We start from the raw sequence: 13,419 nt of genomic DNA, 5'->3' as shown, positions 1-13,419 counted from the left end.
CGTGTTATTTCATAGTTTTGATGTCTACACTATTATTATACAATGTAGAAAATTGTACAAATAAAGAAAATCCCTTGAATGAGTAGGTGTGTCCAAACTTTTGACTGGTAGTGTATAGCTGCTGATGTTGATTTTAAAAAATCAGTACTGTTAGTTGACTCATTTCCCTCTAGTAACTTTTTTTTCTACTCTTTTATTCTAATCTTCCACTTTAAAAAATAATAATTCCCATCATGATTATTGCAACCCGTCTGCTACTCAGGACTACAATTCCCACAATGCACTGCAACACAACAGGAAGAAACATCTAGCTTGCTTCACGTGCTCCTCTTCCTCAGCTTCAAACAAACGTATCATACCAAAAACTTCAGGTAAATGTAACTTGTAGCTATATAATCTAACAATGAACAATTGCTCTAACATTGTCATTCAGTGTCGTTGAATTTGGCATGTAAATGCATTACATAGTGATAGTGCAACGTCTTTTAAACGCAATCTCGTAAGCCTAGCTAACGTTAGCTAGAAAGCTAACGCGGGGTCATTCAGCTCTCCTCATCAAATCAGTCTACACCGACTAACGCCGCGTTCAAAACAACTCAGAAATCTCCGACCTCCGAGCGTTCAAGACAACTGGGAACTCGGAAAAAACAAGATCCGACTGGGAAATACAGGTGCAGCTCAATAAATTACAATATTGTGGAAAATTTAAGTAATTTCAATAATTCAATTGACAAAGTGAAACTCATATCGTGGATTAATTACAGAAAAAGTGAAATAGTTCAAGCCTGTATTTGTTTTAATGATTATGGCTTACAGCTCATGAAAACCCCAAATTCAGTATCTCAGAAAATTAGAATATGACATAAGACCAGTGAAAAAAGGACATTGAATACAGACATGTCGGCCTTCTGAAAAGTATGTTCTTGTACATGCAGTCAGTACTTGGTTGGGGCGCCTTTTGCATGAATCACTGCATCTATGCGGCGTGGCATGGAGTCGATCAGCCTGTGGCACTGCTGAGGTTTTATGGAAGCCCAGGTTGCTTCGATAGCGGCCTTCAGCTCGTTTGCATTGTTGGGTCTCATCTCATCTTCCTCTTGACAATACCCCATAAATTCTCTATGGGGTTCAGATCAGGCGAGATTGCTGGCCAATCAAGCACAGTAATCCCATGGTCATTGAACCAGGTATTGGTACCTTTGGCAGTGTGGGCAGGTGCCAAGTCCTGCTGGAAAATGAAATCACATCTCCATAAAGCTTGTCAGCAGAAGGAAGCATGAAGTGCTCTAACATTTCCTGGTAGACGGCTGAGTTGACTTTGGACTTGATGAAACACAGTGGACCAACACCAGAAGATGACATGGCTCCCCAAATCATCACTGACTGTGGAAACTTCACACTGGACTTCAAGCAACTTGGATTCTGTGCCTCCACTCTTCCTCCAGACTCTGGGACCTTGATTGCCAAATTAAATGCAAAATTGACTTTCATCTGAAAAGAGGACTTTGGACCACTGAGCGACAGACCAGTTATTTTTCTCCTTAGCCCAGGTAAGACACTTCTGACGTTGCCTCTGGTTCAGGAGTGGCTTGACACGAGGAATGCGACAGTTGTAGCCCATTTCCTGGATACGTCTGTGCGTGGTGGCTCTTGATGCACTGACTCCTGCCTCAGTCCACTCCTTGTGAAGCTCCCCCACATTTTTGAATGGCCTTTGCTTGACAATCCTCTCAAGGCTCCGGTTATCCCTGTTGCTTGTGCACCTTTTCCTACCACACTTCTTCCTTCCACTCGACTTTCCATGAATACGCTTGGATACAGCACTCTGTGAACAGCCAGCTTCTTTAGCAATGATCTTTTGAGGCTTTCCATCCTTGTGGAGGGTGTTGATGACTGTCTTCTGCACAACTGTCAAGTCAGCAGTCTTCCCCATGATTGTGAAGCCTACTGAACTGGACTGAGAGACCATTTAAAGGCTCAGGAAACTTTGCAGGTGTTTTGAGTTAGTAGCTGATTAGAGTGTGACTCCTTGAGTCTACAATATTGAACTTTTTCACAATATTCTAATTTTCTGAGATACTGAATTTGGGGTTTTCATGAGCTGTAAGCCTTAATCATCAAGATTAAAACAAATACAGGCTTGAACTATTTCACTTTTTGTGTAATTAATCCATGATATGAGTTTCACTATGTCAATTGAATTATTGAAATTACTTAACTTTTCCACAATATTCTAATTTATTGAGCTGCACCTGTATATTTGGAGTCTTTGGCCAAGTCGGGAACTCGGGCCTCTTTCCAGAGCTCCGACTTTCTGACCTGAAGATCAATGAGTCATGATTAATCTCGTATTTTTCAGAGTTCCCAGTTGTCTTGAACGCACCAATAACACCGGTATAGACAAATATTTTTTTATAACTAAACCAAGCTAGACCACAGCCTGTCATTTCTAATGGGAACAAATGAGTCAGTGGTTCGAACAAGCAAGGAGGTGGGCAGAGTCAGGCTAGGATAGGCTCCTATTGGCGTGTTTTAGCCTGCATCTGCATATTTCCGTTAAGGAACACCTACTCTGTGAAGTGTGCCTGTGCAATAACCCAATTCGCCTTTGCAACGCCTTCTAACAACGCAATTTTAAAAAACGTTTAGAAAGGGTAAAGTTCCCTTTTAATCGCTACATTGGTGGCTGCTGTGGGATAGTCTCTCAGGCCACTGTTGGATGTGTTCCCCTGTTTTATGTGCAGGGACCTTCCAGAGAAAGGGGATAGTGAAGCCTCCCTGTATATGAGTGAGTTACTGCCTCTGCACAGAAGTCCAGGCTTTTATGGTACAGGTACAGTGAGGGAAAAAAGTATTTGATCCCCTGCTGATTTTGTACGTTTGCCCACTGACAAAGAAATGATCAGTCTATAATTTTAATGGTAGGTTTATTTGAACAGTGAGAGACAGAATAACAACAAAAAAATCCAGAAAAACGCATGTCAAAAATGTTATAAATTGATTTGCATTTTAATGAGGGAAATAAGTATTTGACCCCCTCTCAATCAGAAAGATTTCTGGCTCCCAGGTGTCTTTTATACAGGTAACGAGCTGAGATTAGGAGCACAATTTTAAAGGGAGTGCTCCTAATCTCAGTTTGTTACCTGTATAAAAGACACCTGTCCACAGAAGCAATCAATCAGATTCCAAACTCTCCACCATGGCCAAGACCAAAGAGCTCTCCAAGGATGTCAGGGACAAGATTGTAGACCTACACAAGGCTGGAATGGGCTACAAGACCATCGCCAAGCAGCTTGGTGAGTAGGTGACAACAGTTGGCGGGATTATTCGCAAATGGAAGAAACACAAAATAACTGTCAATCTCCCTCGGCCTGGGGCTCCATGCAAGATCTCACCTCGTGGAGTTGCAATGATCATGAGAATGGTGAGGAATCAGCCCAGAACTACATGGGAGGATCTTGTCAATGATCTCAAGGCAGCTGGGACCATAGTCACCAAGAAAATAATTGGTAACACACTACGCCGTGAAGGACTGAAATCCTGCAGCGCCCGCAAGGTCCCCCTGTTCAAGAAAGCACATATACAGGCCCATCTGAAGTTTGCCAATGAACATCTGAATGATTCAGAGGAGAACTGGGTGAAAGTGTTGTGGTCAGATGAGACCAAAATGGAGCTCTTTGGCATCAACTGAACTCGCCGTGTTTGGAGGAGGAGGAATGCTGCCTATGACCCCAAGAACACCATCGCCACCGTCAAACATGGAGGTGGAAACATTATGCTTTGGGGGTGTTTTTCTGCTAAGGGGACAGGACAACTTCACCGCATCAAAGGGACGATGGACAGGGCCATATACCGTCAAATCTTGGGTGAGAACCTCCTTCCCTCAGCCAGGGCATTGAAAATGGGTCGTGGATGGGTAGTCCAGCATGACAATGACCCAAAACACACGGCCAAGGCAACAAAGGAGTGGCTCAAGAAGAGGCACATTAATGTCCTGGAGTGGCCTAGCCAGTCTCCAGACCTTAATCCCATAGAAAATCTGTGGAGGGAGCTGAAGGTTCGAGTTGCCAAATGTCAGGCTCGAAACCTTAATGACTTGGAGAAGATCTGCAAAGAGGAGTGGGACAAAATCCCTCCTGAGATGTGCGCAAACCTGGTGGCCAACTACAAGAAACGTCTGACCTCTGTGATTGCCAACAAGGGTTTTGGCACCAAGTACTGTCATGTTTTGCAGAGGGGTCAAATACTTATTTCCCTCACTAAAATGCAAATCAATTTATAACATTTTTGACATGCGTTTTTCTGGATTTTCTTGTTGTTATTCTGTCTCTCACTGTTAAAATAAACCTACCATTAAAATTATAGACTGATCATCAGCAGGGGATCAAATACTTTTTTTCCTCACTGTAGTAGTGCACAAGGTCCCCGGTTCAAACCCTACTCTGACCTTTCCTCGAGCAATTCCATGGCAACGGAATTCCTGAGACTCAGATTTCTCACTTTAAAATTATACCAAACAAAAAACATTGAAATCAAAGTTTAACAAACCAGACAACTCTATGCACATTTGAACTGTGCAGATAACGTTTCATAACACAATAAAACTGAGGGAGATTTTACTGTAATTCTGTTACCAAACTTTGCATTTGCACAGTTTTTGCAGTAAATGATTGTTTAGTTTTTTTTACAGTGTAAATTATTCAATGTAGTCATTGTGCATAGTTGTATGGTTTCTTAAACTTTCAAACCAATGTTTGTAATACATTTTAAAGTCTCAGCATAATTCAGTTACAGTGGAATTGCCCCCTCCTCAATCACTACTTAAATATACTAAACAAAAATGTAAATGCAACATCTGAAGTGTTGGTCCCATGTTTCATGAGCTGAAATAAAAGATCCCAGAAATGTTCCATACGCACAAAAAGCTAATCTGGGTGCTCGTCGTCCTCACCAGGGTCTTGACCTGACTGCAGTTCGGGCGTTGTAACTGACTTCAGTGGGCAAATGCTCACCTTCGATGGCCACTGGCACGCTGGATAAGTGTGCTCTTCACGGATTAATCCTGGTTTCAACTGTACCGGGCAGATGGTAGACAGCGTGTCGTGTAGGCGAGCGGTTTGCTGATGTCAACGTTGTGAACAGAGTGCCCCATGGTGGCGGTGGGGTTATGGTATGGGCAGGCATAAACTACGGACAACAAACACAATTGCATTTTATTTCATTTGAATGCACAGAGATACCATGACGAGATCTTGAGGCCCATTGTCGTGCCATTCATCCGCCTCATGTTTCGGCATGATAATGCAAGGCCCCATGTTGTAAGGATCTGTACACAATTCCTGGTAGCTGAAAATGTCCCAGTTCTTCCATGGCCTGCATACTCACCGGCCTGCATACTCACCAGACATGTCACCCATTGAGCATGTTTAGGATGCTCTGGATCGACGGTTATGACAGCGTGCTCCAGTTCCCGCCAATATCCACCAACTTCACACAGCCATTGAAGAGGGACAACATTCCACAGGCCACAATCAGCAGCCTGATCAACTCTATGTGAAGGAGATGTGTCGCGCTGCTTTAGGCAAATGGTGGTCACACCAGATACTGACTGGTTTTCTGATCCATGTCCCTATCTTCTTTTTTTTTCTTCTTTTTTTTAAAGGTATCTGTGACCAACAGATGCATATCTGCATTCCCAGTAGGGCTGGGCGGTATACCGTATTTTACAATATACCAGTATTGATGCACGGACCGGTTTGGGTTTTTACTTTACCTTCTACAACGTTATTTGAATGTTTGGTTTGTTAAATGTGATATCCCGTGTGTAATGTCCATTTTTATAGTTTACTTCGCTACTTGAGTCATCTCTCTCCATGCCGCTTTCCACACAGACCTAGCCCCGCCCGCTGTCACTTAAGGCACGAGACACTCGCGTTTAGATTCCTAATGGTCAATTCAGCACATGCAACAATGTTGATGACAACGATGCTGTTTTCACTTGCTTCTTAATATAAATCCACTAGCGTTCTATAATTAGACTATTAGTTTGTGTTTCTTACATCTGCAAAACAGCTAGTTTGTCATTTCTTAGTAAGTTGGACCTAAATCTTGTTAGCCACTAATGCTAATCGCTAGCTAATACATGTACTGAGTCAGAGCAAACGAACTAGCTATACAGCCTGATAATACCAGTAATATCTGTATGTTTTTTGTGCAACAGTATCTTCTAAATCAAAGAGGAATATGTTAGCTACATGAAGTAGCTAAGAGAAAACATAGGGTCCCCTAATAATCACTTGTCAACACTTGGTTGCTACCCTGTCACAATAACTCCTCCCTGGCATTTTCATTTGTTGTCATTTCAAACACTGCATTCAAAGTGCTCGCTATTATATTCTAACTATAGAATTAGAATAATCATTATTTTTCCATGATTCCAACAGTTCGCCCAAGTGTTTTGCTCTAAATCGCAAGTAAAATCGTAATTGCAACATTTGGTTAAAAATAAGGCATAGATTGTTTGCCCATATCGTGCCCTACATGGCAGTGTGGAAATGATCTCAAATGAGTGCAGGAAATGCAGAAATGGATGAAAATGCTGAATATTATGTGGTTGAATTGAACAGGATAAAACAATCAGAATGGAGAAAGACCCATTGAAATCACTTAGAATGTATGTGTTGCCACCCTAGGGTCACGCACTACTCATAAAGCAAATGTTGAACTTTTATTATTCAAAAACATCAAATAGTGTCTAATTAAAAAAATATATTGTGATATGATATTTTGGCCATATCGCCCAGCCCTAATTCCCAGTCATGTGAAATCCATAGATTAGGGCCTAATGAATTTATTTAAATTGACTGATTTCCTCAAATGAACTGTAATATTTTTTGTTCAGTGTAGGTTTATGACCCACAGCTACTTAAATATGTCTATGCACCACAGCATCGTGCCTAGCAGTTTATTAAAGTGAAAGTTAGTTGTTTATGAGTGTATAATGGTCATCAGACATTGTAAATGGCACCCAGAAAATACTCTTCTTAGCCTAATCCTTTTGTTTTTCCACACTTTTACATGGCTGGAGGCGTTTGGTGCAGTTAAAACACTGCTTGTTAAAATGTCGAAAATATGTGAAAATACTGTCATTAAGTTTTAACAGCTTCATGAAATGTTAAGAACTTCTATTGAACTCAGTCATTGGTTGCGCTCCCTAAAAAACATTTATGCCTATGGTCAGTGGTCTCAGAATTATGGCCACCCAAGGCGCTGTTTTGGTTCATTTAGTGCAGTTGTTATTTCTTGGCTGAAATTACTTCCTATGACCATCCAATAACCCCTTGACCTCTACCAGTTGTCTGAAATCTATCCTGTCTCAGAGTTCCAGCACTTTGTGTCAACCTTAGGATGACAGACATTTACCTAAGAGTTCTGTGTGTGTCCATCTCTGTACAGCATCTAGTCGGGCCAAATGAGTGGACCATCAAGGATGGCCTCATGACGTGGAGCACATCACTGTCCCCTGCCTGACATTGTGTGTAAACCAGTGGGCCAGATGTCCTATCCCACCCCCTTGTACTCCCACGCGGTCGCGGCCTTTCACTGACGTGCACGAGCCAGCTGAGGACTCCTTCCTCTTGATCGATGCCCTTGAGCAGGATGCTGACAGACTGAAGAAAATTAGGTGAGCGGATTGTGACGATACCTGTGTTGTATTCATTAGTGCACACCGTAGCAAAACATTTTGCAACAGTAAATGCTTTGCAACAAAAACGAGTTTCTTATTGGACCAGTTCAGGTAGCCCTTCCCTGTTTCGATCTGTTTGGTATCTAGTGAAAATGACCCTTGGTTGTGTTCATTAGGCACCAAACGGAAGAAAACAGATTGAAAAGGGAGGGACTCCCTGGATTTGTCCAATAAGAATTTTCGCTTTCCGTTGCAAAACGGTTTCAAATGTTTTCTGTTCCGTGCCCTAATGAACACCACCCTAATACCTGTTACTGGTCAACAATACAGTTACTGACCTTTGACCCTCTCCTCCAGCCCCTCTGTGTGTCTAGAGGTGGGCAGTGGCTCTGGGGTGGTGTCCGCCTTCCTGGCATCCGTGATCGGACCTACAGCTCTATACCTGTGAGTAGGTGTGTGTGACAGTGAGTGAGCGAGGGACTCTGACTGACTGACTGTTTGTTGGTTTGTTTGTTAGCATGTGTGTTAGTAACATGCCTATATCTGTTTAGGACATTTTGTAAAAGATACCTTTGTCTAGAGGGCTTGTGACTTGTATGTGTGTTTGACTGGTGTGTGTTTGACGTTTGACTTGTGTGTGTGTGTGTGTCCTCCCCAGCTGTACCGACGTGAACCCCGAAGCAGCCCAGTGCACTCTGGAGACGTCTCGCTGTAACGGCGTTAATCTGCAGCCCATCATCACGGACTTGGTGAGACACACACACACTAGGGATGTGCATCTTTCCCTTTCAAAACGATTAAATACGTATCTAGATACATGGGCTCAGATACGATACAGGAACGATACGTTTTGGTTTGAAACGATTCAGTTTGATTAGAGGAACAAATTAATGCGATTCAGTTCGATGCCATCCGCCCTAACAATGTGAGTCGTTGTCCACAAAGCGGCACGGCGGGCTGTCTAGCTCCCGCCTATCCTTTCTTTGGATTGGTGGATACATCTCATTATTCTAATCCTTTTTTGAATATTCGATGGTTGTTGACGTCAACAACCTGTATTCAATGGAGAGAGATGCTGTGCTACTAGCCTCATGCCATGAATATGCATAGCCATCTTGAGACAACTCCGATATAAAGTTATCTTTCTCAAAGTTGCCGGGATGTCACGTGTCCTACTTATCTCAATACACTCATAACTTAAGCATTACGAAATTTCTATTCGATCAAATAAATCTCACATAGCAGATAATCTATAAAAAATGTTGCTGACCAAATTAGACACTCATTGACCTCCATACAAAAACTCCTTGCTTGGTGGGCGAAACAACGCTACCTGCTGGAGGGAGACAGATTTTCCACAGAGTTGGGACTCTCTCTTCCTCTCTCTCTGATTTACATTTTAGTCATTTAGCAGACGCTCTTATCCAGAGCGACTTACAGTTAGTGAGTGCATACATTAATTATTATTAGATTTTTTCATACTGGCCCCCCGTGGTAATCGAACCCACAACCCTGGCGTTGCAAACGCCATGCTCTACCAACTGAGCTACATCCCTGCCGGCCATTCCCTCCCCTACCCTGGACGACGCTGGGCCAATTGTGCGCCGCCCCATGGGTCTCCTGGTCGCGGCCGGCTACGACAGAGCCATAAGGGAAACTGGGCATCTACCACCCAACTATCAGATAAGGGGGGCAATGTTTGCTTTTTGTCCCCCCACTTTTGATCTGAAATCACCATCATCCACTAATACATTTTTCATTTTTGCAGATTCAAGGTGTTTGAGCTAGTAATGTATCAATATTTATCTTTAAAAACCAGCTATGATATAGCCAATGAATATATACCACAACTTTGGATTTCACCCCATCTCAAAATCGAATGCTTTTCATTTCCTCCTGAGTCAGGGTTGCCATGTTCGTAGTTTTCAAGCGAAATTGGGCTACTTTGAAAACGATGTCACGGGTGAAAATGTATTGTTCGCGGGTTTTTGGGCTAGTTGAAAGTTGCACCGCGGACGCCATGGCAAATGTATTTGACCTTGACCTGCTCAGGGCCTAAAATGAACACAGGTCTGCCAAATGCGGATAGATTTGGGCATTGGCGGGTCTATTTCACCAGCCACGTTGGCGGGTGGTCAGAGCTCCACAGTGTGAGCATTTCACTCGCATTTGTGAATAAAAATAGTCAAGGATGATCACATTTATAGTAAAATGCTGCAGTAGCTGTTTTCAAAGTATTTCTGCCGTTTGGCTTCATAGCTTGTAAATTAATCGCACAAAGTCAAGGAACTACGAATCCTATAGCCTATCCCACCTCGCGCTGGAACACTGCCTGGCTGGGGGCTGTGTGCATGTGAAGAGCTGAGTGGAAGATTAATTTTTAGAAGCTTTGCCCACAGGCATAAAAGTCGGTCTAATTTACTTGAAACGAAAGTCTACTGAAGTGAGACTTTGTCCTTGTTTCTTAGCTATTTACATTGTTTTGTTCACAAGCTAGTTTGTTTTTCAATGTTTGAGTTTAAACTGCTAGGGAAGGGAAGACAATGCTGCTACAAATCAGACTCAATCTCACAGGCACAACGTGACTCTAGTCACATTACCACGGTAACCTCATAGCCCTTAAAGGGGCAGGTGAACTTTTGTCTCATCTGTGATATATTTTGGTTAAAAGACTCAGGTCACAAAAAATCATTAAATTAAACAATATACCACATTACTTCTTACTAGTAAAACATTTGTTTTAGAAACATTACAAAGCATGCTCATCCGTTTTTTGTTTTGTTGGTGTAATCTTTCAGAGAAAAACAATAATTTTGGCTGTTAAAAAAATCTGAGTGGCTGGTTTTAAATCTACCTGCCACAGATGCTGGTGGACCAAAACGTTAATTTTAGGCCCTGGACCTGCTGCTGACCATCAGGCAGTGAGGCAGGCTGTTGCTGAGTGAGTGAGTCATGGGGAGGGCAGGAGGGGTGTGTGTGTGTGTGTGTGTTGAGAGAGTACTGCAGCAGGCAGCATAGTCCACTATTGGTCACGTGAGTGAGAGGAGCCAGAGCAGCACTCGCGCTCGGCATGACACATTCTTACCAGTTGTAGTTAGGCTATTTAACTCGTCATTATGGAGACACCCCTTTTTATTCCAAACCATTTTCCATTTAAGTGAAAATGCCAGAGAAGCCAGTGTTTGGAGGATATATTGGCACAGATGTTGGGCAAACCGTGCCAATATATCCTCCAAACACCGGCACACACAGGCCTGGTGAGAAAGATAAACACACTTCCTCTCCATTTGTTTACCCCAACTTCACATCTGTCCTTCTCCGTTTTAGGTGGACTCTCTCTTGCCAAGGTTGTGTGGAAAAGTGGACGTTCTTTTATTCAACCTCTCCTATGTCGTCACACCATCAGAAGAGGTAGAAAACCAGACTACGATAGTGACGGAATTGTGTTTACAGTATGCGTGTTTGTATACTGCAACATCTGTGTGTGTGTGTGTGTCAGGTGGGTAGCCAGGGCATCGAGGCAGCCTGGGCTGGTGGGAGGTGGGGCCGAGAGGTGATGGACAGGTTCTTCCCCCTGCTTCCAAAGCTACTGTCTAATCAGGGGTTGTTTTACCTGGTCACTGTGGCAGAGAACAACCCAGGTGAGCCTCCCACTTCCTCTCTCGGTTTTGACTTCTTGGTTTGGGATGTATATCTCAGTCTACATTGATACATGCTACAATGGATACGTTACCTACGGCCTGATGTTATTTGGCATTGATTAATTTTTTACTACCTTTGTGAGAAAAGCGGTCTACCCTGCATAGCTTGTTTAGGTCCATGGTTAGAATACCACTCCTTGGAATATGTTTCTGTCATTTGTGCAGAATGAGTGAGTGACACTATGACTGCAGTATGTAGGTGGGATCATTAAAATGTAATTACCATTGAATACCACAACACTGGTCTCTGCAACAAAACAAAGTGTTTCTTATTGGACAAATCTAGACAATTCATCCCTGTTTCAGTTAGTTTCCTTCCATCTGATACCTAATGAACACTACCTTACTGTAACCTGTTTCTTCCACCAGAGGAGATCACCACTTTGCTGAGGAAGTCTGGCCTGCAGGGGGTGCCCTGTCTGTCCAGACGAACTGGGCCAGAGAGCCTCTCTGTGCTGCGCTTCCACAGAACAATGTGACCCTCCCTGTCCCTCGACCACAGCTGAACCACAGACGAGACCATGAACCTGCTGCTCCGACCACAGCGGGTTCAGCTTAATCTCAACAACCAGGAGTGGTAAACTGATCCCTCCCAAGGACAGGACCGTAAATTGAGTGAAAACCATCGTGGGTTCATAGCAGCATTGGTCAAATAAGTGACCATGTCTCAAGACCTTTACCCAATGCACTATACAGTACAAAGGCTCACAGGTTGTCCATGCTAAGGAGTGTTCAAGTTTCCTTGAACCTGTTTGTATTGGGAGAGGATCCAGTCTGTGTCAGTATTGAAGACATGTTGTACATGTACAGTACCAGGTTGAACTGACATGCTGACTACCAGTGATGTAAAGTACTTAAGTAAAAAATACCTTAAGTAGTACTTTAAGTAGTTTTTTGGGGTATCTGTATTTTACTATTTATATTTTTGGCAACTTTGACTTCATTACATTCCTAAAGAAAATAATGTACTTTTTACTCCATACATTTTACCTGACACCCAAATGTACTCGTACACTTATCAAGAGCATATCCCTGGTCATCCCTACTGCCTCTGATCTGGTGGACTCACTAAACACAAATGCTTCTTTTGTAAATTACAGTGCTATGAAAAAGTATTTGCCCCCTTTCTAATTTTCTCTACTTTCGCATATTTGTGATACTGAATGTTATCAGATCGTCAACCAAAACCTAATATTAGATAAAGGGAACATAAGTGAACAAATAACACAACAATTACATATTTATTTCATAAACAAAGTTATGCAACACCCAATTCCCCTGTGTGAAAAAAGTAATTGCCCCCTTACACTCAATAACTGGTTGTGCCACCTTTAGCTGCAATGACTCCAACCAAATGCATCCTGTAGTTCTTTATCAGCCTCTCACGTCGCAGTGGAGGAATTTTGGCCCACTCTTCCATGCAGAACTGCTTTAACTCAGTGACGTGTGGGTTTTCAAGCATGAACTGCTCGTCTCAAGTCCTGCAACATCTCAATTGGGATTAGGTCTGGACTTTGACTAGGCCATTCCAAAACTTCCAATTTGTTGCTTGTGTGTTTTGGATCATTGTCTTGCTGCATGACCCAGCTGCGCTTCAGCTTCAGCTCACAGACGGATGGTCTGACATTCTCCTGTAGAATTCTCTGATACAGAGCAGAATTCATGGTTCCTTCGATTAAGGCAAGTCGTCCAGGTCCTGAGGCAGCAAAGCATCCCCAAACCATCACACCACCACCACGCTTGACCTTTGGTATGATGTTCTTACTGTAGAATGCAGTGTTTGGTTTTCACCAGGCATAATGGGACCCATCTCGTCATTTACAACTGCGATCTGGCCAAGATAAAGCAAAGCAGTGCGATCAAAACACCACCACAGAGTTATATATGGAATAAACAAAACGTACAGTCAATAACACAATAGAAAATCTATATACAGTGTGTGCAAATGTAGTAAGTTATGGAGGTAAGGCAATAAATAGGCCATAGTGCAAAAATAATTACAATTTAGTATTAACACTGGAGTGATAGATG

At 42.7% G+C, this 13,419-nt stretch overlaps 1 pseudogene; it reads left to right on the top strand.

Moving 5' to 3' along the window:
* The first annotated feature begins 279 nt into the window (after nucleotides 1–279).
* Nucleotides 280–12,274, top strand: LOC123486236 (annotated as a pseudogene).
* The last annotated feature ends 1,145 nt before the right edge of the window (nucleotides 12,275–13,419 follow it).

Source organism: Coregonus clupeaformis, unplaced genomic scaffold (assembly GCF_020615455.1).
Source record: "Coregonus clupeaformis isolate EN_2021a unplaced genomic scaffold, ASM2061545v1 scaf1083, whole genome shotgun sequence".
Classification (NCBI taxonomy): domain Eukaryota; kingdom Metazoa; phylum Chordata; class Actinopteri; order Salmoniformes; family Salmonidae; genus Coregonus; species Coregonus clupeaformis.
Note: the sequence above shows the minus strand (reverse complement) of the source record. Positions and strands in the feature narration are given on the sequence as shown.